At 44.9% G+C, this 26,756-nt stretch overlaps 1 protein-coding gene across 1 annotated transcript in view; it reads right to left on the bottom strand.

Annotated features, from left to right (window-relative positions):
* The window catches only part of TAFA3 (TAFA chemokine like family member 3), a 119,225-nt gene extending 100,717 nt beyond the window's left edge, over window positions 1-18,508 (bottom strand). The window contains exon 1 of the mRNA XM_048497258.1: window positions 18,212-18,508. The gene's annotated coding sequence lies outside the window, so the exon portion shown is untranslated. The remainder of the gene's footprint in view (window positions 1-18,211) is intronic.
* Window positions 18,509-26,756: the final 8,248 nt, after the last annotated feature.

The following is a 26,756-nucleotide window of genomic DNA, read 5'->3' as shown; positions in this document are numbered from 1 at the left end:
AGCCCAGTGGGATTTCTCCCCCGCCCCCTGGACACTCCAGGCCACCATACAGAGTGGGTGGGGCTACGACAGGCACTGGGAGCAGTCTGCTGCTTCAGTGCCTGCTTGCTAGGGCTTGCTCAATCACTCGCTGTGTAGGAGGATGTTTTGGCGCCCCCCACGTGATCTCAATCGATGCGCCCGGGGACAAGGGGTACCCCATGTCCCTTGGCAAATACGCCAGTGCTCCTTGTCCCAGTCTCTGGAGCAGCAGAAAACAAGCTTGCTCTATCTTCAACATGACATTGCTTAAAATAGATCCTTTCTCTTTCATGCAGAAAGTTTTACTGAGTGTTTGAAATGTTGCGAACTGTAAGGGTCTGTTACTCCAGTCAGCAAACAAGACTCAGGAAAGTTTCAAGAGCTTTAATGGAACTGTGTCAGCCCGAAGTTCAGAAAGCTAAAGCTACCATTTTGCTCTCTAAACCTCAGTTTATACCTATAAGTTGCAACATGGCTCAACCCACAGTCCCCCCTCCCTCGCATTCCCAATACATTGCATAAGAATACATGGTGAGAACAGAGTCATTGTTGTGAGACAGTCGCCTCCCCCCTACAGGAAACTGCAGATAAGGGGGAACAGTTCAGCACTATTCACTAGCTACATGCAGAAGAATGGAAACCTTCTGAGCCTTGGGCAGAGATAAGTGCAGGGCCAGCTGTGGCCTTGGAACAGATGTGCGAGATGCCAGGCCGAGTATGGCACAGGCCTGACACAACTTGGTGAAGTTAACATCTTTGATACATAACAGATCACCTACAGAATTTATACAGAAATGGAGTGTCTTTTAGGATTATCTAGATCAAGATCTGGGACAAGTGACACCAGTGGTCATTTGGACAAGGAAAAATGTTATATGTAGACATTTTTAGGTTTGCAATTTATAAACAGAATATGTGGTGATGTAAATTTTATTCTTTATATTCTTTATAAAATAAAAGAGAATTGAAAATGCTTCAATGCGACAGAAAGGAAACATTTTTGCCTATTAAAAGTAGAAAATGATCCAGAACGCTGTGATACAATCCAGTGTGCTGGTATCACTGATTTCCTCATGTGAAAAGATGCAATGAACCTGGACGAACAGCTGTGGGTAATTATATACACCAGCATTGAGTAGACCTTATGTGACAGAGCAGTGTTGAAAAGGACAGTCACCTTGGAGTTCAGAAAAGAAGTGAAGGTTTATTCAAGCAGGTGGGTCTAAGGCAGGGGTAGGGAACCTGCGGCTCTCCAGATGTTCAGGAACTACAATTCCCATCAGCCCCTACCAGCATGGCCAATTGGCCATGCTGACAGAGGCTGATGGGAATTGTAGTTCCTGAACATCTGGAGAGCCGCAGGTTCCCTACCCCTGGTCTAAGGGGATCTCCTTGCTACACACCGAAGACTTAAGCAAGGAAAAGAATTGTGCTATAGGAGAACCATGTCTAGTACATAAAAGGAACCTTTTAAATACAACGAATAAGCTGCATATTCCTCCAGAAACACCTGAATTCCAAGTGCGCAGCAATGACTGTTTCAGGCAAAGAGTTACAAAGTAGATAGCCTCTGGTGTTTGGCCTCCATTGGATTTTTACCAGACTACCTTTGACTGCCTTTCCCCACCAATCTCCTATTTCATTTGCTCAGTCCTTTTCCATATAACTGGATTATCAATAGAAAAATAGAATTAAAGAGTTACTGCTATACAAAAAAAATTACAAGCAGCTACAAGACAAGCTGAAGGAACAAGGATAGTGTGTGCACAGGCACACATAAACAATAAGCAGCAGAACCACACAGCACTGCAGAAGGCAAAGACAGCAGGGCAAAGATATCCCAGCAGGGATTTTTTGAAAACTCCGTTTTTGGGAGGCAGAGAATTCATTATTCCCTTTCTGCAATTTTTGAGTGAATGGGAATAAAATTAAGGCTTCCTCATTAGGAAGCCCTGTGCAAATCATTTCCTCCATCTGGAGCTCCAATATCTCCTCTGACAAATAGGCCTACGTAAAATACATATGGGTAGCTAACTCTATTTGGGTGACTATTGGCAACAATGTGTATGCATGCGGTGGTGGAAAGTGCGGAGTTATACTGGCGCCGGTAGGTTTCAACAAGAAATGTTCAAAAGTTGTTTGCTATTGCGTGGGCTGAAAGAGTTCTGAGAGAATTGTGACTGGTCTAAGGTTACCAAGCAGGCTGCATGTGGAGGATTTGGGAATCAAATCCAGTTCTCCAGATTAGAGTCTGCTTCTCTTAATCACTACACCACATTGGCTCTATGTGTGTGAACAGAGCAAGCCAAAGAATGCACTATGCGCTCCACACTCATCACTATGGAATAGAAATCAGGAGATAGGAGAAAGGGGAGATGGAGAACAAACACTTTTGAATACCCCATTTTTTCACTTTCTAGATCATGTCTGACTTCTGGGAGTCCTTTTTATCCATCCAAGAGAGCAAAGCATTAGAACAGCCTCCACTAGAACTATTTCTTCTGAATCAAACACTTCATCCACTGCACCTCCCAACCTGCCATCAGATCCCTGGTTCTGTGGAGGTCATTCACAGTTCAGTACTAAAGGAGGGGTGCTACTGCTGATTTATCAGCTTCCATCAAATTGCTGCTAACCAGCAGATCACTGGAAAGCACTGCTCCATCTCACCAAAGCCTCTCCCATGACCCACCTTCATTGTTCACACATAAGGAGAGAAAGATCTAGGAAAGAGTAACAGAAATCAGAAATCAGAAATCATAAACCAGTAAAAAAAACAACTGCACCAAATAGCCTGTTCTTATTGGATGTGGAAACAATAGTTAGGACCTTGCATATAAGCATGCAACCTCCTTCCCTGCAGAAATACCCCACCATTTCACTACACTTTTAAAATACGTGTTTTTTTAAAAAAAAAATTGCATGCCACTGTGCCTCTCTCTTCCCAATACCTGGAATTCTCCAGCAACAAGAAAATGTGGATTCTGTTATCAGTTTTCTGACAAGACCATCAGTTTTACAAAGCAAGTACAAAGTATGTATTGGCCAATGCTGCTCAAGCCTCAGCTTCAGAACATAAACCATAGAGCTGTCCTTCACTTGATGGTGCTGAAAGCACTCCAGAAACAACATCTCTTACAATACCTACATGCCAGTACTCAGATAGAACAGACAAGGCTGCAGTCTCAGATAAATATCTGGTGAGAGTCCAAGGAACCAGAGGAAACAAAAGTTTATTTCTTGCCCAATGAGACAGGCTGGGCCTCATGGTGCCACAAGAGGGAGGAAGACACTGCCCCATGTTACCTTTTTCCTTCACAGATTAAAAACAAAATTTTGTGGAATATGGGTAAGGTATTGGTTGTTTCTGGAGAACACAGCCCCAAGTCCCAAGAGCAGATGTGACAGATGGCACAGACATTGACAGTGTGTGTTCTTGTAGCACAATAATGGCATTTAACCCAATCAGGTTAGCACAGAGGAGAAAGTTTCAGTAGTGTCAGGAATCAAACTCCCATATTAGTGGAGGGCAGGTGGGGGAGTTATCTGGCATGCTAAGAGCTACCACTACCTTCACAGACTGCTCGCTACTGTGGGACACAGGGAGCTGAAAAGCTGGCATTGCGCTGCACGTGGACAAAAGTAGACACAGGCAGATTCCCTCTCCAGAAATCTACCCTTAATGCTCCCCAGTTTTCTCAGTTTATTTTCACATCACTTTGCAACTGTAATGGCACACTTTCTAAACCGTTCCCAGAAAGGAGCACTGCCCCAAGTCCCAAGAGCAGATGTGATCATATGGGGTCCCCCACCTTCCCCTACCCGGGTGCTTTATCCATCTGCTGAAGGTCACTCAAGAACAGCCAGATGTTTCCAGATCCTCCAGGCAATTGAAATGTGAGCCTCCGTCCTTGAGCAAGTCAGAAAAATGCTTATCACATGAATGAATTACTTGAGCATCACCATCTGCATATAGAATAGACGGTTTGCTTCTCTCACAGGGACAGCCAGGTTGCAAGAACAGACCTACAAGGCTTTGCCACATTCTGCCCAACAGCCCGAAGACAACCTGCCAAATCACGTTGCATCCTCAATAGGTCTCGCTGGACTCAATGTCCCTATTTCTTGTGCCTCTGTTATTAGCACCAACTGGAGACTTATCTCCTGAAGACACTTCTTTGTCTTTTTACATGAATAGTCACCATGCAACACAACACAATCAGGAGTTTTAACTTCTCCAGTACGTTCGTGTGACAGGAGTGAAATAACCCTTTCTATAAAAATACAAAATGGGTAACCCTTAACAAGGGAGCCTTTTCTAAGGAAAGGGCTGGCAGGACAACAGTTGCAATCTATTGGTAGATTACAGGGTGGTTTCAAGTTAACCACAACCATCTGTTCACCCCCCCCCCCTTCCTGCCTCTCTAGGATTCACTGTCCAAATTATTAGAAAAGGAGTTCATTTTCATACCCCGCTCTTCTCTCTGTTAAGGAGTCTCAAAGTGGCTTACAATCACCTCCCTTTCCCCTCTCCACAACAGACACCTTGTGAGAGAGCTCTGAGGGAACTGTGACTAGGCCAAGGTCACCCAGCAGACTTCATGTGGAGGAGTGGGGAAAACAAACCTGGTTCACCAGATTACAGTCCACTGTGCTTAACCACTACACCACACTGTCACTTTTGCTTCTCATGCTCGGAGTACCTTGTTCAGGTAACCAACAGAGCAGCATCAGGCCCAAAACCTGAAGGCATCCATACACAGCACTAGCCTGTGTGTCTGAAAAGTAACAGGTGAAAGATAGTTGTGTGCCACCTAGGGCATTTGTAATGCAGAACAGAGGTAATAAATGAATGTTTCCACTATGCTCTGCTGTCTGTTCTCTTGGACCTGCAGCAGCAATTCTCACTTGACAGCTGCTCCAGTCATAGAGGAGTGTAAGTGGCAACTTTCATGGGTTTCCCACCCCCCATTTATACACTCCAATTGTGATGCCACAGCAGCACACACCAGAAGACCAGGGTATCTGTGGGCCTAGTGGGAGCAATCACAACCAGTGGACAAAAGCAGTGACAGCAGGCTAATTTCAAGACCTCAAAGCTGGTAGCAGTAAGTTTCTCCAGACTTTTTTGTCCTGTAGTCACTAAGTCAACCCATCTAGGTGGGCTTTGGGGGTTAAATCTGTTCAAGTGCTCCATTGTGGATTCACCAATTTGCTTAGAATAGTCGCATTTTATGCTGACTATTACACATTTGTAAAATTCTACCTAGAATCTCATGACTTGAGTTCACAGATCACCCTTGTCCCATCTTCCCTATCTGTAAAACACTTGTTTTCTAGAATGTCTTCTAAATGCTTCATTCCTTTATATGCAGCTGTGATTACCTGTACCAGTTGTCTGCTCTGCAGGCATTTTTTGCCTGTACATGTGACTCAGCAGTACCCTGAATTGTGTTGCACTGATGTGTGGTGACATGGGGGTTATTCATGGCCAGTTCAACACAGTGAGCTGTTGCAAGTGCCCTCCTCCCATGTCACCATCACAGCCTCCAGAAATCCAGCTGGATAAGAGACACCTTGGCAGCCTACTTTGTCCTCCCAGGTGCAACAGCACTAGCATAGTAGGTGACAGAAGGCACTAGTCATGCATGTCACCTCCTTGTGCTGACTGATTTGGTCTCTGAAGTCCAGACACAAAGAAGACTATATTCTGCCATAATGGTACCTTTGCTTTTCAAAGTTTGTTTTCAAGAGAAAATGCATACATTTCCCAAGACAAATTCAGTGGCTGCTATCCCAGACAGATGCATGAGATAAATCCTTCACAGAACCTAATGAATGCCCGTATGGCATTCCACATGAGCTAGGTGTAACGGAGCAGCAGCAAAGCATATTATACCTGCATCCTTCCAGCAAGTTCAAGGTATCCTAAATTTAGGGGAGGGGTGGAATCCTAACAATGCCTTTCCCAAATATTGATCAAGTTCACAGTTGATACAAAAGTAACTCATAAATCTTGAATACTGTGGAAGAAGGGAAGCAGGGTACAGCATTTGTTCCGGTGCATATATAGTATCTACTGGGACATACACATCCCCATCATGTATACTCTGCAGGAATGTTTTCTGTAGGGGTGACTTCATTTCAGTTGTGTCAACAATGGTCCAAACAGATTCATCTCATTATGCAGAACCTGCAACTGTGTATGTGCCTGGCGCCTCAGACCTCCTCTTGAACTAGCTGGTAAAGGCATACTTTCCCCTATCCAGTCTATGATATAACCACAGTATTTGGTCTCCAGAGATGACAGACATTACACCTTTGACTCCTGCACTACATGGTGCCTTTTACATTTCCTTACAAGCTAGCAGTGCGTGCCTTTCCTCTGTTTCTCCTCTTGCTGGCTCCTCTGCACTCTTTTCAGGGAACACCGCTGTCATGAAAACATGCTTTGCCCAAAGCCAGCAAAGCAGGCAGGAGGGGGAACTGACAAGATGGTCCCCCCTGCAAAGCCCAAAGCCTGTGCAACCTCTGCCAAAATGCTATATTGTAATCAGCAAATGAAGCATGCCAGGCATGGAGCCCTGACTGCAAACTAGACAATGTGTTTCCTGACAATGCCAGTTAAAATACCACGGGCTCCTGTCAGCTCAGTTGCCAAAAAGAGCTCTGGCAGGAATACTAAGCAGCCAAACCATGTTTTCCAGGGCTAGCATTCCTTCCCAGCTTTGTAACTTGCTTTATGATTTTCACATTTTCATGCCCCAGCCCCACCAGCAATCTGACACTCCAGGAGTACAACTAGCTGGGCCTGTCAAATGCTGCTGAGATTATATTATTAGGATTAAAGAGAAGCACCATCTGATGCCCTAGATTCTAGCAAGGCTAATCATTACTATGCAATGGAGTAGTTTTTTAAGCATCCTCTATTTCCCAAGTCTTGTCCACTCAATTCCCCATTGTGCCACAGTCATTAAAACCATTTGTTAAATTTTTTAATCCATGCATATTAAAAATCAGCATTGAACCCTGAGTGAGAAATTGTTATTGCGACTTAGCAAAGGTTTATCATGGAGAGCAAGGGAAATTATAAGCTCAACACTAAAGTGTTGATTTCATTTGTGAAAGATTATATGGTTAGAATAAAGAGCCATTTAATTTCAACCCCCACCCCACCCCCAACCACCAACACTTACCAACAAGCTACAAAGAATGTAACAGGCTGAATACTGCCTACTGGTGCTAATGAGAGCCTTTCTATCACACTGAATTATGCCCAGAGTTAAGGGAAGCCAGAATACTGCTGTTAGCAGATACGGTGCGGGCAGCACAATTATACTTAAACAGGTGTCTGCAAATCTAAACATAGCAGCATCTCTGGATCAAGAACACTTTGTAGAAATGGATCCAAAATGTGCAAACAGGACTTTTACATAAATGCATCAGAGGCACATAACCATGAAGATTCAACACTGCTCCACATGGCATGACATCAGCAATAGATTTATATTAAGGCTGGCGGGCAGCATATTTTTTAAAGGTCTCACTAATGGATCACACAAATCAGTAATCAGCTCCTGTGGCTCCCAGTAAGAGTGGCTAGAGTTGCCAATATAATCACTTTTGAAAACTCAGAGGTGCTGATTTGAATCCCAAGGACAATTTCCACAGGTGGAGGAACTGTTCCCTCCAGTTCTCCCCTCCCAGTGCTGTTCCTGTGGGAATGCTTTACCTTAGGAATTTCAAGGGATGCAGAAAGGAAGGCACGGAAGTCCTACATTGCAAATGGAAATATCTTCTGACCACAGAAATATCCAATGCACCCAAACCACCAGTTCTCCTCTCTTCCCTCCTCTGTTGTGCATTTATTTTATTTATTTATTTTTTAAGCTTTTATACCGCCCCATCCCCGGAGGGTAATTATATTTTCTTATTTCTATCTTGTTTATTCATTAGTTTAACATTCTGGCTTCTTGACCAAAAGTGCTCAAATGCAACTAACAATAGATAAAACCAAGAAACACTGGCATCAGTTTAAAAAACCAACTATTCTGGATAAAACTAAGTCACCAAAATTCAATATTTGGTTTAAGTAAATGTATTTACATCTAAACTCTACTTCTTCCCTCAAAGGGAACTCAAAAAGGCCTACATCATCCTCCCCACCTTGATTTTATCCCTGCAATAAACCTGTGAGGTAGGTTAAACAGAAAGGATATGACTGCCCCCAAGGTCACCTAGCAAGTTCCCATAGAACAGTAAGGATTCAGATGTGGGCATCCCAGATCTTAATCCACATATCTATAGCACCTCACTAACTAGTAGTGGATTTCTAGAATCCTTCACACATTTCATCATATCCTATACAGAAACTTTACCTCCTACATAGGTTGCTGTGTTGTTGGAAAGCTCAACATTCAAAGATCACCAGTCCAGGCAAAGCTTGCATGAAATGACACACACAGAGTATCTGTTCCAGCTGTTGAGTAACCACCACATAGGTTTTACACACACACACACACACACACACAATGAAACCAGTCTGACTGGTTTTACTAACCTTCTTTTTTCAAATTGCTCTGCAGGGTCCAGCCAGCCAACTGGAAGTAATGGGAGTAATGGGAGAGGGAGAATGGAGGGAGACTGTCATTTTGAATTGTGTGAGAAAAGAAAAAAATGAAAAATTGCTTATGCTATAGGCACTTTTATTTTAACAGATTCTTTGGGTTTTTTAAAAAAATTAATGGAAATAGAAGAATGTATAGGAACATAAGAAAAGCCATGCAGGATCAGACCAAGTCCAGCAGTTTATTCACATAATGGCCAACTAGGAGCTTCCAGGGATCCCACAAACAAGACAACTGCAGAAGCATTATCCCTGCCTGTGGTCCTCGGCACCTAACATAACAGGCATACTCCTCTGATACTAGAGAGAATAGATATGAATCATGACTAGCATTCTCCATGAACATGTCCACTCCCCTCTCCTCCATGAACATGTCCACTCCCCTCTTAAAGCCTTCCAAGTTGGCATCCACCACTACATTCAGGGACAGGGAGTTCCACAGCTCAGCTATGCATCATGCGAAGAAATACTTTCTTTTATGTGTTTTGAATTACACTTCAGCAGATGACCCTCTTTCTAGTATTATGAGAGGGGGGGAAGCTTCTTCCTGTCCACTCTTGCCACACCCTTTTATAGACCTATATCACATCTTCCCTTGCCCATCATTTTTCTAAACTAAAGAACCCTAAGACTTTTAACTGCTCTTCATGGGGCAGTAGCTTTAGCCCCCTGATAATTTTTTGTTGCTGTTTTCTGCACCTTCTCAAGCTCTGCAATATCTTTTTTAAGATATAGTGATCAAAACTGTATATAGTATTCCAAGTGTGAACCCACTATAGATTTGTATAGTGTGAGAACAGTAGTTTTAGTCTCTATTCTTTGTAGACTCATGACCAGCATGGAATTTGCCCTTTTCACAGCAGCTGCACACTGGATTGACATTTTCATCAAGCTATCCACTACCACCCCCAGAACTCTTTCTTGATCTGTTGCTATCAGCACAGATCTCATCAGTGTATATGTGAAGTCGGGAGTTTTTGCCCCAATATGCATCACTTTACACTTAAACCTCATTTTTATGCTTGTTCCTTCAAAAAGGGATCCTTTTTGGGTTCTTCACAATCTGTTTTTGTTTTAACCACCCTAAAATAATTTGATGTCATTTGCAAACTTGACCTTTCCACTGTTTACCCTCAACTCCAGGTCACTGATAAAACTGGTTGAAAAGCACCAGTCACAACACGGATCCCTGAGGGACCCCACTACTTACATCCATCCATTGTGAAAATGGATCATCTAATCCTACTTTCTGCTTCCTATGTTTTAGCTAGCTCTCAATCCATATAACTTGTCCTCTTATTCCATGACTGTGAAGTTTGCTTAGCAGGCTTTGGTGCGGGCAGGGGCGTAACGAGGAAAAGTGGAGCCCTGGGAAAAACCTGAGTTTGATGTCCCCCATGGGCGGCGGAAGGAGGCGGAGCTCCCTGTCCTCCTCCCCTGGTGGCTTGTGGCTTCCCCCCTCCCTGCCGGCTGAACTTAGGCACCCCCCTTACCGGTGAAAGAGCATGAAATGTGGGGGGCAGGTGGTTGGTGGCGGGCAGCAGCGGCATCCAGGGGAGAGCGGCACAGTCGGTGGGTCGGCCAGGTGTGCGTGCACCCCTGACTGCTAGTCCTGCCACCCCACAAAGATCCATCCGAGGATGCAGCAGGGTTGACAAGAGGCAGAGTACAGGCAGCAAGGCTTGGCAGTTCGGCTTGGCTCGGCCCAATCCATGGATTGGGCCAAGCTGAGCCGGTTCGGAGGCGCTTGGAGGGCCAAGGGCCCGAGCCCACCCCCTCTGAACTCTGCGCGATCTGAACTTGCGGTAACATCCAAGATTCTCGGATGCGTTTTTATTTTTGGTGTTTTTTCACATTTCAACCTGCAGGGGGCGTATTTTTACAGATATTGGCAACAAGATTTCAGGGTATCATTGCTCCAGCACATGAAGCCTGCTGGCTTCCACAAAAAACAGCATTTTTAAAGCTAGTGACACCACAATTTCAGGGTATCGTCAGGAGACCATCCTGATGACACCCCCCAAGTTTGTTGAAGTTTGGTTCAGGGGGGTCAAAGTTAATAGACTCCATCCCCCATTGTTTCCAATGGGAGCTAATAGAAGATAGAGGCTGCCCCTTTGAGGGTCCATAACTTTAGCCCCCCTGAACCAAACTTCACCAAACTGGGGGGGGGGGGGTGTCATCAGGACAGTCTCCTGAAGATACCCTGAAAGTTCTGTGACTGTGCCTTCAGAAATGTACACCCCACAGGCTGCACCACAAGTTCCCCATTGACATCAATGGAAAAAATCAATGCAGAAGTAAGATTCTTGGGCAAATTTCTGGGGGTGCCTCTTAGAGGTGCAATTGTTCAGCTAGTGATACCAAAATTTCAGGGTATCATCAGGAGACTGTCCTGATGACACCCCCCAAGTTTGGTGAAGCTTGGTTCAGGGGGGACAAAGTTATGGACCCTCAAAGGTGCAGCCCCCATCTCCTTAGCTCCCATTGGAAACAATGGGGGATGGGGCAACCTGTTTGGGGGTCCATAACTTTGGACCCCCTGAACCAAACTGCACCAAACTTGGGAGGCATCATCTCTTTATGATACAGTCTCCTTATGATACCCTGAAATTTTGGTGCCGATATCTCTAAAAATGCACCCTCTGCAGGCCAAAATGTGAAAAAACACCAAAAAAACAAAAACGCAGGAGCATGCCCTGCAAAATTCCTGAGCCCTGGGCAGCTGCCCACATTGCCTAATGGACATTACACCACTAGGTGGGGGACTCTATCAAAAGCCTTTTGGAAATCCAAATATAGAATGCCCACAGGCTCACTGCTGTCCACATGCTTATTGACAATTTCAAAAAACTCTAAAAGGTTTAGTGAGACAGTACTTACCTTTGCAGAAGCCATGTTAGTTTTTGCTCAGCAGAGCTTGCCCTTCTACATGCTTGGTAATTCATGTTCCATAATGCTTTTTATCAATTTACCTAGAACAGGCATTAAGCTAACTTGTTTGTAATTTCCTGGGTGCCCTCCTCCAGAACACTTTTATATATATATAAATGGGTATTACCTTAGCCAGAGGCCAATGTCTTAGGGACATGTTACACATCATTGGTAGTAGTTCGGCAATTTTCCATTTGGATACTGACATTTCTGGAAATGAAATCACTTGAATTAGGGCAGAGGGAAGAACTGATGAAACTCCTCCAATGTAAATTGGTTAAAAGGCCATAGATGATCATAGAAGCATAAATAGAATGTCCATTTATTTAAAACATCTGAACCCTAACTTTCCCCTCAGCCTTCAAGATGGGTTATAACAATAAGCCCTAACCCAAATGAAGCTCTCCCATCACTTAAGGCAGGGTGTTTGCACACCAGAACTAATAAACCCTGAAGATATATTTGGAAGAGCTAGTGGTCATTTACTCAGAGTAACTTAAGACACTGAAGCTAAAACCATAGTCTCCTGTGATTAATACAGCTATTCTGGGTCATTACCAGGTTTGTGTGGGGTTTTCATCAGAAATGATTCAGTTTTACATGCAATACTGCAGGGTTTTTCTTTATTTTCTACCGATGCCAGGCAACCGGAACTGCAGGGAGAAGACCCCCCTCACCTCACCTGGAGAACTGGACCCCTAACAGGAAGACAGGATCAAGATAGAGGCAAGGATATTTATATACTGCTCATGACTATTGTGCCAAAGTGGTACATACTGGCCCAAACTATTGTGCCAAAGTGGTACATTCCATGGCAGAGAATCCCCAGCTGCCACTCAAGGGCAAGGTATCAACTGGACCTGTAGCTTGCTAAAGAGTCACTAGGTAAACAGCAACATCATGTCAGGGTTCATGCTGCCTTCTTCCAGATGACCAGTCAGGTCCCTTGTCATATTAAATGCCTAGAAGAGCAATCCTACAAAGGTCCACTTAAAAATGAGTCCATAGTTATTCAATGGCACTGACTTTTGGGAAAGTGTTTTGAGGATTGCATTCTAAATATTGTTCCATGGAAGCAAGGTCCACAAGCCATTGGAATGTTGTGAGAAAAGGTGGAGCCCTGTAATGTTGGTGGTTACAGCTCAGACAGAAAGAACAAGAAAAATCCCATGTTTATTAATGCCACACATTCAAGATGCTCTCAGCAATGAACTTCCCATAACCAGGTAGTAGTGAACAGCCCTGTGCAGAAGAAACAATCATGCCTGTTCCATCAACCTGTGCACTGAACTTGTTCCTATTCCAATTATCTTCTCCCTCTGTATCACAACTTCCTTTGCCTGGGGAGACCCAGGAAGTCCTTAATTCAGCCCAACAACTGAGAATTACTCTAACTTACTGAAGCCTATCTGGCATCCTGAAGGTCAGAGCGGCTGCTAGGTCTCCCCCTCATCTCATCCAGTGCCGGAAAACTCCCAGACTTCACAATGCAGCTAAAATGAGGAAAAGACGGCAGCACTGGAAACCCAACGTCAGCAGCAGCTAAATCAGCAAAAGGTGGTAAAGCATTTAAGAGACTGTTCTTCTCAGGGGCAATTAACACACACAAACAGAAGCTGCTGAATCACAACGGGGGTGGCCCTAAGTGAAAATGTCATCTCCTGGGCCCACTTCAACATATAACAGATTCCCTCTCTCAGGTTTAGATCACTACAAAGTTCTGGATGACAGATTAGCTCTTCCAGGTCACATGTCCGCTGCAGAGTGCGTGTTTTTCTTCCTGATTGCAAAAAGAATGAAGCTCTTCCATATCATTTGATTCAACAGGAAAAAGGGCTTTTTACAAAAAAAATCCCGGAACACTGATGGAATAACCAAGTTTTCACTAAGCAAATGATAAAAGCACAAGCAGGTGATTCCTTTCCAGTCACCTGAGCCCTAAATTTTTGGGGCTGATGTACCTTAACTGTCAAAAACAAAGACTTTTGGCTACTTATGCTGCCTGAGATCAACACAACAGTCCCATAAGATGCACACTGATTTGCTGTGGTCACAGCTGATTAAATATGTTTTATAAATATACAATTTACAGAACATTGAGTAGAGCTCTCTGATCTTCACATTACCTTGTTTAGATGGGCACACATGCAGTTTTTCACAGGCATCTTAGCTCTTAGCTCTACAAGCCACCAGGGGAGGAGGACAGGGAGCTCCGCCTGGTGGGCCACTGCGAGTAGCAGAGAGCTGGACTAGATGGACTTTGGTCTGATCCAGCTGGCTTGTTCTTATGTTCTTATGTTCTTATGTTCTTCTTTTCCTTCCATCCAAATAATTTCTCCCAAATTGTCCCCATTTCTTTCTGCTTCTACTCCCTCTACCCTTATTACATCTGGCTATATCCCACTAATTCTTCTTCTCCTTCTCAGTTCCACAATAAGAGACACAGTGTGGTGTAGCATTTGAAGACTGGGAGACCTGTGTTCAGACCCTGACACTGTCCATGAAATTTGCTGGGGGACTTGATGCCTGTCGTGTACTGTCATCCTAATTATTTTACACTTTTTGCAAGTATAACCATTTATGCTAAGCTTCTTGGAAGATAAAGGCAGCAGATACCCCCATGCAACTCTCCTCTGAAGTCCTCCAATTACTTAACTCAAAATGAAAGTATCTACAACATGTTCCCAACTTTAATAGAAATTTTCCAACCTCAATGATTTGCTTACAGTTTCTCCACTCTTAAACTGAAACTTGGCTACTTTTAAAGAACATTCTATTTAAGTAGGACAACAATATGACCCACCACTACTATGAATAGTTACAGCTCAACATTTGTACTGTGCGCTAGCAAAACTCATTTGGTTTCTACATCTCCAACATGTTTTGGATGGTGGCTGAGTTGGTGGTGCAAAAATATTAGGCACATGGATTTCTGAGAAACCAACACCATCTCTCTCTCTCTCTCTCTCTCTCTCTCTCTCTCTCTCTCTCTCTTGTTTGGTGACTGCAAGTAGATTAAAGGTTTTATGGCACAGCAAGCGGCTAGGGCATATCATGCCAAACACTGGAGGATTTCTTTTCAAAATCTAGCTATAATGTTGCACGCTACTGATTTCATGATGGCTCACGGTTTGGCAGCTGAAAAAAAAGATATATTCATCACTGAGTGTCAGGCACGCAGTGACAATACAGCATCCTGAATTTCCCCCCCAGGACTATAGGCAATATATTTTAGACCATTACAGAGAAAGGAGGAGTTTGCTCAAATTTGGAAAGCAAATTAGTGGCTACACTGGAAAGAAAACTCTGAATCCCTGTAGGCCTAAGAATGGTGGTTTTCCAGACCATCTAATATAAAGCAACATCACCCACTTTCCAGAAGATTTTGACAAAAATAGTGGCAGCTACAATTGTACTGGCTGAAGTGATGCTTGCTCAGGCTTGCAAAAATTAAATTGCTTATGAAGCAAACAGCGACTATTTTCACTCCTCGTGAGCTCCTTCATGTATGGAGGAAGATGTCAGAATTATTTCATCTTGCATGTTTTCTAATCAGGAATTCCAAAGTGACAAGTCACAATCAATTCTGCATTCATTCATAAGTGTGCAGCTCCTGGAATCATGCAAAGAGGTCTTTGCAGCTAAGTCTGTGACCCCTAAACCACAATTGCCACCTCCACATGATTTTGTCCCCATTTCACCTCAGCAGTAAGTGCAGCAAGCCCAGCTTCAGAAAAGTCTATGCCCTGTGATGCAGTCCCTTTGCTAGTTCAGAGATTCTCACACACTTATTAACTTAGTTAATAAACCAATGCAATAAACCAATGCAAATGCCCCTTTGAATTCTGGAAAGGGGGGGGTGTCTTGGTCAATGCCAACATGACTCCACTGGTTATTCCAGCTCCGTGGAGGCACCAGCCAAGAGACTCCTCCCTTTCATGTTTATTTATTTATAAATTTTATTTTTGCACTGCCTTTTCTCAACTAGGTCAGGTTCAGGATGGTTTACAACATCACAATTTAAAATGCCATATAATGCAATTAAAACCTTTGTCAATGAACCCTGAACCATGTCCTCAAATACACAAAAACAGGGAAGCCAGTCAGAGAGGGAGACAATAACTGAATCACTGACAGGGACTATGGAGATAGGAAATAAGTATGGCAAAATAATAATATTTATTATTTTCAATAATAATGCTTATTACCAACCAGTATAGGAAAAAAAATGAAACAAAAAACCAGATGGGAGGAGTAAAGGCAGAACATCAGTCTGGAGGGGCATCTCTGTATTACAGGCCCTGTGCAACTGCATCAGATTCTGCAGAGCCATCGTCTCACTTGACAAAGAGTTCCTACAGGCTGGAGTCACAGGTGAAAAGGCCCTGGCTCTGGTTGAGGACAGCTATATGATCCCCCAGGTGCCACCAATAAGTTGTTTTCAGTTGAGTGAACTGCTCTGTGGGGGGGAGGGTATATCAGAGAGCCAGTCCCTGAAATATGAAGGTCCCAGACTGTTTAGGGCTTTAAAGGGTAGAACCAAAACTTTGAGTTTGATTCAGTACACCACCTGTACACCACATTCAGTACTCTACTAGTGCAGCTGGCAGAGAACTGGTTGGATCTGTGCTCTCCATGGGGTCCATCCCCGTGAGGACCCACGACACTGGATTCTGGACCAGCAGGAGTTTCCAGAGCAATCTCAAAGGTAGCCCTACAGAGAGCAAGTTACAGTAGTCTAACCTAGACTCCGACTGCTTTGTCTCAGCTTAAAGGAATGCTGGGGAAGGAACTGACCCAGAACATGCACACTCTTAGACGAGCAGCCTCCCAGTCTCATTTCCATCTCCTCACAGAACCAAACCCAGTGGGAAGGAGATGGGCACCACAGCGCAGATGGTCAATCCACACTGCACTGCTTTCGGCAGAGTATGCAGCTGAAGGCACATCACAATCTAGTGAAAGCAGCAGACTGTAGACAGACCATCTGTATCAGGGTGCACATTTGGGAAACCACACGTGTGCCCGCATGTCTTTTTAGAATTATCATCTTACTTCTTAAGCTGTTCTCCCTTTAGGAATTTCATAGCGGCTGACACAGAGGTCCCAGTGGTTGGCCATGCAAGCATTAACCACATCTGCTCTTTCATGTCACCCAACAGCATAGGATCGGGTGCTCCTGGACCACTCAAGCATGCAACTGTGGGAGTGGCTGACAGGATCATTCCTGAGACTTGAAAAAAAGATACCGCAGGTAAGAGAATAAAGTATTGCTTGCAAGTAGAATTATGTTTCATATAAGAAATGAATCAGCCTTTTGCCTCCTGCACATGCAAGAACTGAGACAGGGCTTCTTGACTAGTGGGAGAATATGTCATCTGCAGGCTTTGCCTCCAGCCAGGAAGAAACAGACATCAATGCAAACAGACAGGCCCAGGCTAGGGGAGCACTCAGTGGAGCTCCGGTACAACCACAATTTTCCAAACAGCTGCCGGGCTCTCCTACTGAAACTGTGGCAACGCAGGCGTAGCTGCTGAATCGCCTGCAACGGAACAGGATTCAGCTGTCACTGTCAAAGAAGCAGCCCCCTTTCAAACTCAAGACATTCTGTAAATAACCCAAAAACTCTCTAAGGTGGAGTTGGATGAATGCATTTCCTGCACCCAAGAAGATGCACACTCGCCACCCTACAGTTTCCAGCTGTACTCCCAACTCTGACAGAATCTACCTGGCACGATCTACATCCCCCGCCAGCCAATCCCCATAAGATCATGCAAGACCATAATGAGGCCATTGACAGCTGAACTCCGGGATGTCAGTCAGGGTCGGTGGGCGGCAATCCTCTTTTTGCAGCTTCCGCAGCCCATTTCTGCAAACAGCGAGGAAATCCAACTGCGGACTCTTGCAGGCTGCAAAAGGGAGATCATTTCTCAGCTGTTGCTACAGCTACGGGGCCGATGGGGGGGGGGGGGTCCTGATTTCCCCTCCCCTGTCCTTTCCCCACATACACAATTGTGAAGAGCAGGAAAGGAGGGGCTGTCTCCGAGAACTAATTTCTTCGAAGTCAGCCGCGGGCGTTTCGCCTGCGAGCGGCGGCTGGGATTGGATTTCCGCTCGTAAGGAGACTTTGCCATGCCTGGGACGCTTCCGTTTTCTGCGGCTGTCTCGGAGTTGCACAAAAGGAAGCCCGCCTGCACGCCCTGCCTGCCGCTGCTCTGCAAGGGCTTAGCCTCCGCGGCTCCGGAGATCGCGCCTTCCAGGGCCATCGGGGTTAGTCCCCCCAGCCTGCAGCACAACGCCAAGGCCGAAGCTCCCCTTTTCCCTGAGGGAAGGAGGAAGGGGGGAAGGCAGTCGCCCCGTCTGTGCTTCGGAAAAAAGCCCCGTAGCCGAAGTTGTCCTCCGGGCGGCCGCGATCCAGCGCTTCGCCGCTGCCACCTCACCCGGCCCGGCAGTGCCCGGACCTTTGCCCAGAGCAGGCAGCGAGACCAGCAGCCCGGGCGCCTGTCACAGCCGAGCTCTCCACCAAACTTCGACGGCGCTGGGCGGGCTCCAAAGGCTAACTTTCCAGGTCCGGGGGCGCGTCCCCGCTCCCTCGGCGGAGAATCCCGTCGCGCCCTGCCGCCGGCTTACCTGTTGGGTCGCCTTCGAAGCGGCGAGTCCTTGCGACGGGCCCTGCCGCAGCCCTTCTCCCCCGGCCCTGGCTGCGCCCCGGGGCGTCCTCCTGTCCGTCAGCAGCGCCACCACGTGCCCCGGACGCCTGGCATCGCTTCTCCGCGTCCCTCCGGCAAGGCGGCCCGGCTGCGCGCTCCTGCCGTCCGACCCCGGCGCGCAACCTTCGCAGGAGGCGGCTCCGCGCGGCACAGCATCGGGCTGCCTTTGCTCTCCGCGCGCCCAACCTGAGCCTCAACCTCCTCCGGGGGTGGCGGGGCAGGCGGAGCGCGGCCGCAAGGAAGGGCCGCAGCGCCCCCTAGAGTCCCCGGCGAGGACTGCAGAGACCCGGCCCGGACGGCTGGAGCGCCGAGAGATGCGCCGCCGCTGCCTGCCCTCCGTCTCCCTCCCTGCCGCGCCCTTGCGTGTTGAAAAGTCCCTTCGACACGTTCGGCCGGCAGACCCCCTTCTTGGGGACGCCCTTAAACTGTCCCCACGTGGCCGTGCTAGTTGTCCCTTCCCACCTTTCCCTGTTATGGCCGCCAGCGATATGACAAAGAGCCCCTAATAAAAATGGGGGAGGGGTGAGCAGCGAGGTATTCCTCCCTTGACAAGCAAACAGGGAAGGGGATAATTGCTCTCCCCATCTCTTTAAGGGAAGAGGGTGGGCTAGTGGGAAACTTGAATCGCTTATTCTCCAGTTAGGATGGTCATCAGGGTTTCATCAGGGTGACACCAGGCTCAGCACCAGGATTTATAGTTACTGCCGAGATATTCTTTGGGAAAGAATTGATTAATAAGTTTGGGCGGTTGGAAAGTGCTGTGAACCAGGAGCAGCCCAGGGCCAGCCATTCCCTGGTATGCAAGTGCTGGGGCGTCACACACAGCTGACCACCAGGAGAAAGCAGGTGGGGTGTGCCAGTAGTTAGAGTGTCAGAGGTCCAGGTCCAGGCTCTGATCCTTGTTCTTCCCTGCAAGCTGGCTGCATGATTTCTGGCCAGTGACTCTGTCAGCCTAATTCACCTCACAGGGTAGTTATTGTGAAGATAAAATGCAGGAGGAGAGAATGATGTGGGAAGAATGATTTTCTCCCTGCTGAGGACAAAAGCAAGGTATAAATATCAAAACGAATCAATGGCAGCATTTTCTCCGTGTGAGCACATGCCCAAGGATTGCCAACATAATTCACATGTAGAGGAAATGTATAGTGGGAACCATGCAAACAAATAGCACTCTAATTGCATCAGGCCGAGCAATCCATTCCAAGAATCCACACATTTAAAATGAGCCCTGGGTCATTCTAACATTTTATTCCTTGGACTGCAGAGATCATAATGCTTCAAAGACAATAGCAATAATAATTTAATGGTTATTGAACAAGGAAGCTAAATCAAGTGCATTTTTAATATTAATAAAATAATTGAGTGAAAAGCCCATAATACTCCCCAATAGCATGTTGCTTTTCAGGTTATAACCTTTTATCACTGAAAAACCAATAGCCGACAGAATGAGTTAAATGTGTTTTTTTTAATCCTCCTATGTTCTACACCAGATTATTGTTTGATAAATTTTATGCAATTGACATCTTGTTGATATGATTATATAACCAAAATTGTTTTGGATTTGTTCACAGTTCATGAAAACCATGTCCCACTGAAGACATTCTCTTTTTAGATGACAAAAAATGTTTTAGGTGTGGAACGGAATATGCTGAGTCTAGGTAGTTTTTCTTTTGCAATCATTGCAAGGACAATTCTGCAGTCAAGGAGAAAAAAACAGACATAGTGGAGATCCACACTGTCATCAGTAGCTTGTTGTTGAAACTTGTTAAACATGACTTTCTGCCCACTGTTGAGAGCTATAGATGAGCTATGGACAGAAGGTCACTCCAGCGTGAACAGTCCCTCTCCAGGCAATTAAAAGTAGCTCTCCACTACTCCTCCAGTGTTGCTGCCCATTTTCTTACCCTTCCTTTTAAAGCTGCTGCAGCAGCTTTTCTCTTCTTTCTCTTTCATGCAAAGGAGGAGGTGCACATAAGCACACACACCTTTGCTCTGAATGGGGAAAAAACAACATCAGCACCATTTTCCATACACTTCTCATGCAGGTGTGTGCACACACCCTGCTCTGCATGGGAAAATAGTATGTTAGTGAATTTTCCTTGCTAAGCTGTCTTTTGGTCTACTCTAGGGAAACCACACAACTGAATATCCCCTCCCCCTTCGGTATTTAAAGGGGGGTAAAAGAAAGCCCTTCTGGTCATTCTGAAATGGTAGCCTGAAAACTGGGAGGAACTGCTGTAATGTGGGTGGAGGAAGGCAGGGAGGAGAGAGAAAACCTGAAGAAAGCTTAACATGTGGTGCTCTCCTTCACAAGCAGGTAAAGAGGAAGACCCAGCATGAGATGGATTGCCTTTATAAAGGCAGTGACTGGAGAGGTAGTCTGAGGAGGGGACGGAGCTCTGCAGAGGTGTGATGCTATATAGTCTGCCCCCCAAAGCTGCTATTATATCCAGGGAAACCAATCCCAGTAGTCTGTATTGGATAATCTCCCCTGTGAGATTATGCCAGTTCACATCAAGCAGAGTTCAACTGGAGCCTAGAGCGCAGCAAAACCTTACCATACATGTGCACATGCACGGATCCCAACACACGTGTAAGCTTTCAGCACAAAGAAAAGTCAGAGTCAATCATAGTTTCTAATCTACTAAAAAGAGTATTTATTAGTGAACTCCATTCTGGATAGAAGGGTAGGTAGATAGGTTCACTAATCTAATCTAGCTGGATGGAAATGGATACGAGGAGTATCCATCCTCCCTCTAGGCATGTTGAAGTAAGATGAAGAGAGAGAGAGAAGAAGGCAGAAGGAAGTCCCTGAGAGTATCAGTCTAACTTCAAAGGGATAGAGCCAGCATGCTAAAGGTGTCAATCCCTAGGTTCCTATCTAGGCTCTGGCTATCTAGTAAAACCCCCTCTGTGGGTTGAGGCAGGAAACAGCATAAAGTCCTTCTCTTCCAACAGTCTGAAGATCAATTGCTATTGCAGGAGAACTCCAGGCCCCACTTGAAGATTGATAACCTATCTCACAGTCCTATCAAAGTCTTCTCCTCCTTTCCTGGAGCTCTTCCTGACTGTCTGGGCCTTCCTACCTTTTCTGTGTTATCTTCAACCTTCTGGTGGCAACTTCTCGAAATATGGAACCCATCCACTAGGTCCATTCTGATCTCACCCTTATTTGCTGACACTAACACTTCTCTCTTTCTTGTTATGCTTTCTTTGGAACCACCACTTGCTTCCTGTGAAAGCAAACCATGATCTCCTTTTTCTATCTACCCTTCCAGCTGATTACCATCACTGAATTTTGGCTCCCTCTTTCCTCTGCTGTTTCTGTCTCCTTTGAAAGCAACTCCTGAAAAATACTTTACTTGAAAGGCTACAATAGTAGTGTTGGCTTTTCTTTCTCAAAGTCTGCCAACTATACACCAACCTACCTACTCATGCTAGGGCCAAGTCACACATTACAGAAGAAGAAGAGTTTGGATTTATACCTTCCTTTCTCTCCTGTATGGAAACTCAAAGCAGCTTACAAACTCTTTTCCCTTCCTCTCCCCACAATAAGTAGGTGGGCTTGAGAGAATTCTGAAACACTGCGACTAGGCCAAGGTCACCTAGCAGTCTTCATGTGTAGTAGCAGAGAAACAAATCTGATTCACCAAATAAGTGACTACTGCTCAGATGGAGAAGTGTGGAATCAAACCTGGTTCTCCAGATTAGAGACCACCTGCTCTTAACTGCTACACCATGCTGTCTCTCCTTACATAATCAAGCTATAGGTTTCATCTTCCTCCTTCCCCGCTGCATTCTCAAAAACAAGATCTCCCATTCTCATCATCTGTCATTTCTCTTCTGCCCTTTGCCAGTTTCTACCGCCATCTTGACCGTCTTATTTCCAGATGTTCTTCACTTCCTATAATCTTGTCTCTGCCTCTTCACTCAGAGGAAACTGCCTGCTTCACATTTAGAAGAAAAAAGCAGCCCAACCCAGGAAACTACTAATAGCTGGCAAGGCCCCCTCTTAAACATTATGGAGCAGAGCACATTCTGGAGGAAATTCTCAGGGTCAAAGTTCAAGTGAGTCAAATTCCAACTGCAAAAGAGATCATTTAAGATACATTGTAATGATTTGGTTTCAGAGCAACCTCCATGCTGCAGCATGCAGCAGGAAGGGAAAGTACAAAACGAAGATATGTGGTTGCAATCAAATTGCCCCTTAAACAGCATCACAATAAATCCTGCCCTTCCCGATTACTGGGACAGGCAAACCTTTGAACCCATTAAAGGATGCTCCTTTTGCTGATGAATTATCCAGAGTGCACCAGGCTATTTGCTGAGCTCTACTGTATTACACTAATTATAAATTAATATATTGCTCATTACACTCTGAAGCTACATAGTCAACTAATGTGTTGCACCAAGGAGGCTGTTTTAAAGCATTCTCTGGTGTTTCAATGATCTAGAGGTTTCATTTATTCACAGACTGGTTTAAAGGCCACCAAAGTGTCGTCCCCCCCCCAAAAAAAATAATCTCAGCTGCTAGAGAGTGCATTACTTCTTCACTCTGCTGCTGGAAAGTGCATTACGACTGTGACTTGAAAGGCAATATTCCAATATCACAGTCTATATCCTTTCCCTAGTTTTTATAAAACACAGCAGCTGAGAATTTTTTAAAAAGGGGTGGGGGGAATTGTGCTGAACACAGAAAATAGAGGAGCTAATGTTCATTATCCCATGAGTGGGCTGACCTCCATTTAAAATAACCAACTTTTAACTAGAATTCCCATTCTTCTCCAATGTATGTTTCATTTACAATGGAGAAGTGTATACCCAAGATTACACAATAATTAATGAAAAGCCTATCAGTTTTGCTGAACAGAAGTAGGGTAGTTATTCTTGACCCCAAGGATAGTTTGCAAGACAGTGGACATGAATTTTTTTCATGAATGAAACTTTATTCACAAATCAACATGTGATAAAAAGCCCACTGTCTAGACAAACTTACAGTTCCTATAATGCAAATGCTGGATTAGGGACAGTAAAATAAATAGGGCTTAATAGGATAAAAATGTACAGATGAAACTTCTATGAACAAACAGGTGAAAGACTATGGCCATTTACAAATGTGTTGTCTCTGTTGCTTTGAGGGTACATTCCCTTTGGGGTTGATTCTTGGTTGTGCACATATTTTTCCCTCGTTGGCAGTCCCCCTGCCCTCAGATCAGATAATCCCCACAGTTTCGGAAAACTCTTTAAGTGTGGCATTTTTCTCCCTTTGCAGGGAAAACAAAGGAGATCACCATATGTTAAACTTTCCTTGGGCTTTCTCACTCCTCTCTGCCTCTCCCTGCCCACACTACAGTAGTTCTTCCCACTCTTCAGACCACTATTTCAAAACGTTCAAAAGGAAGTATTTTTTATGATAAGGACTATCACTGGAGCAGTGAACCCAGTGAAACTGACAGTGCTGGGTTTATTAACAAAGCTCTTGCTGGCCTTCCTTGTCTCTCCCCTGCACAAACCACTGCTGCCTTCTTCCTTCCTTCCTCTCCTTCGCCTCCTGCAAGATAAGTTTTTATTGCTCAGCATGATAGGCTCTTTTTTCTTATTGACCGCCTACTTTAATTGAAGCAGATACATGGATTAATGCTAGACCAAAGACAGTAACAACAACAAAAAGGCAGCAGGCCAACCTCCCCAAATGGAGGTTGCATGGAAACAATGGGGCTCCCAGGCAGGTGGGTGGGCAAAATGGCAAATCATCTCAGATAGGGACACTTCACAGAAGGGTAACCTGTGTGAACAAAAAACTGTGTGGGGGAGGGGGGAGAGGCTGTGTAAACAGGAAAACCCTACTGCAGAGCAAAGTTAGAGAATCAACTGCTTCTCAGCCATGGGGTAAGTAGTGCATGCATAAATGGCCTATGACGTTTTCTCAGAGTAGCATATCTCTTGAAAATATGGAGAAAAATGTCATGGGGTCAAGGAAAAGGGGGGAAAACCCAATGACAAGGAAGAAAAGTCTCAAATGGCATGCTGCTGCACCTAACAAGTATCTATTCTTAAAAGTACCCAAAACATCTGCTAACTTTAGACCTACAGGGCAACAGACTCATGCTGGCTCTACACAAGGTCCATTGAATATAGCAATCTTTGCAAGAGTCCAGTAGTTAATAGACCATAGATAGTCTATCTGAAATTAGCTCCTAGTTTGCCAGTGGGCCACAACCAACTTTCCTGACCTCTTCTGCTAAATTCTGTTTAAAAGGAGTTTACAATTGCTTTAGACTGAGAGCCCCATGTTCAATATTCCTGCATTGTCTATGAACGAATGCAGGCTAGGCTTGTGTACAAATATGTAGAAGTATTTTCTTGCTGACGCAAGTTGTTCAATTTTAGATTCCTGATTGGGGTGCCCAAAAAAATTAGCTCCACTTCTAATCTCTTATAGTCTTACAATGCTTTGTTGCTGAGAAAAAAAATCCAAACAGAAGTTTTAAAGGCAGTTCAGAAGACATTCCTTTTGGGAAGATACAAAGATTTGTTCCACAGCTGCCTGCCTCAAAATAGCATCAAATAAGAAAGAGAAATGTGTAAGTCTAGCTTGTTGTCAAAAACATGAAATCTGGAAGTCCAAAACAGGCTCAGAGGTATGCTTCTCTGTTGGCAGATAAGAGACTCATATACAGAACACACACACACACACACACACACACACACACACACACACCATTTTAAATGCAAAAACGAGAAAAAAACAGTAAGATGGTTTTGAACCTGGTCAAATTACTACCAGAAGGAGGATATCCCTGGCCCAAGGCCTTCTTGTCAGCCAGCCTCCTTGGCTGCTGTTGGGCTTAGATGCCCTCCTTCCACCTTCTGCCCACTTCCAACTCCACCTTTTCTTTTCTTGGGTCCCCAGGCTGTTCTGTAGGATAACACTACCTGGCAATGCTCCTCAGCCACTCCCAGTTCCTGCTGCCTTGTCACAGCCTGCACTTCTTGGCCACCTCAGCCCAGCTCAGCTTTCTTCTCAGGTCTGGCCTCACCTCCTTCCCCCTGCCCCCTGAGCTTCCTTGCCACCTCCTCCACCTGCTGACCCCATTCCTCAAGCCGTTGGCCATTCTTTGATGGTGTGGCTTACTGGAGTGGACCCAGCCTTTCATCTGACATCCAATTGTCCCTTATGGCCTTGCCATGTTTGTTTTTTTCCAGCCAGGCCACCAGGAGTGCCTCAATACCATCCAAGTCCTGCAGGTGGCTAAACTTGCCAAGGTGGCTAAACTTGTTTGAAATATTTCTAGTCTGCTCCTCAATCAAACAGGTTCTCTTGGTGGCTTACAAAAAATTAAAATACAGAATAATAAAACACTATCAATTATTAATCACTCACCCAGCCTCTCCTTCCGCTCGCTCTTTAGGGAAAATATCCCAGCTTCTATGAATTCATTAGACAGGTTCAAAATAAAGCATAGAAAATCTGCATATTTTATTGAACTTCATTGACTAACCATGAACAGAGTGGCTTGCAGAAGGAATCTTTGTCACCTTCCTCTTCTTTATAAAGTCATTGCAGCCCCACTGAAAGCTTCTCCTAAATAGGGAGAGATTTTTGTGAACTATGTGGACTATGGTGAAAAGGGCATCTGTAGAATCCACTCAGCTCATTCTTACATAAATTCTTGTGCTCGTAGGACAGAAGTTCACATACAAAAGAAAGCGGTATGATTTTACCTTCCCTTCCCAATGAAGCTCCTCCCCTCCATTCCTCCTGAGTTTCCCTTGAGATTTGCAACCAGTTTTTTATATGGACCCATAAAGAAGGTAGAGGCTCCAAACTACTGTCATCAAATGAAAACTATCTTTTTGCATCGTATCAAAAATGTTAAGAAGAATTTTGCACATGAGAATGCAATAAACCATGAATTAGTACACTGAGTAATTCTAACTCACAGTATCATCTTTGGGAAAGTTATATGCACAATCCATTTCAGAAGTAAGTTTTCCATTTAAGGGTCAGATTGGTGTAGAGCACAGGTGTCAAACTCTCAGCCCTCCAGATGTTATGGACTACAATTCCCATCATCCTCTGCCAGATTTGAATCCCCGCTCTACTATGGAAGCTTGGTAGGTGACCTTGGGCTAGCCAGCCTGATCTACCTCCACAGGGCTGTGTTGCAAGGATGAAATGGTGAAGAGGGAACTGTTGTAAGCTTCTTTAGTTTCCACTTGGGGAGAAAGATGGGATATAAATGAAATAAATAATGTGTCTAAAGAATCACTGTCAACTATCACTACAGGGATTAGAAAATGCTATATCTGAAGGGTAGGTCCATAGTCCTTACTTCTAAGAAAAGGCAGACAACTAAGTCTTCTTCTATATGGATGTTTTCCTCTGCCTTGGCTTTGTTACAACAATGCTGTTTCAGGAACATCTATACAATACTATCTTCTATTAGTTCTGCCTCAGTGTT

The sequence above is a fragment of the Sphaerodactylus townsendi genome, linkage group LG05, assembly GCF_021028975.2.
Source record: "Sphaerodactylus townsendi isolate TG3544 linkage group LG05, MPM_Stown_v2.3, whole genome shotgun sequence".
In the NCBI taxonomy this organism is placed as follows: Eukaryota; Metazoa; Chordata; class Lepidosauria; order Squamata; family Sphaerodactylidae; genus Sphaerodactylus; species Sphaerodactylus townsendi.
Note: the sequence above shows the minus strand (reverse complement) of the source record. Positions and strands in the feature narration are given on the sequence as shown.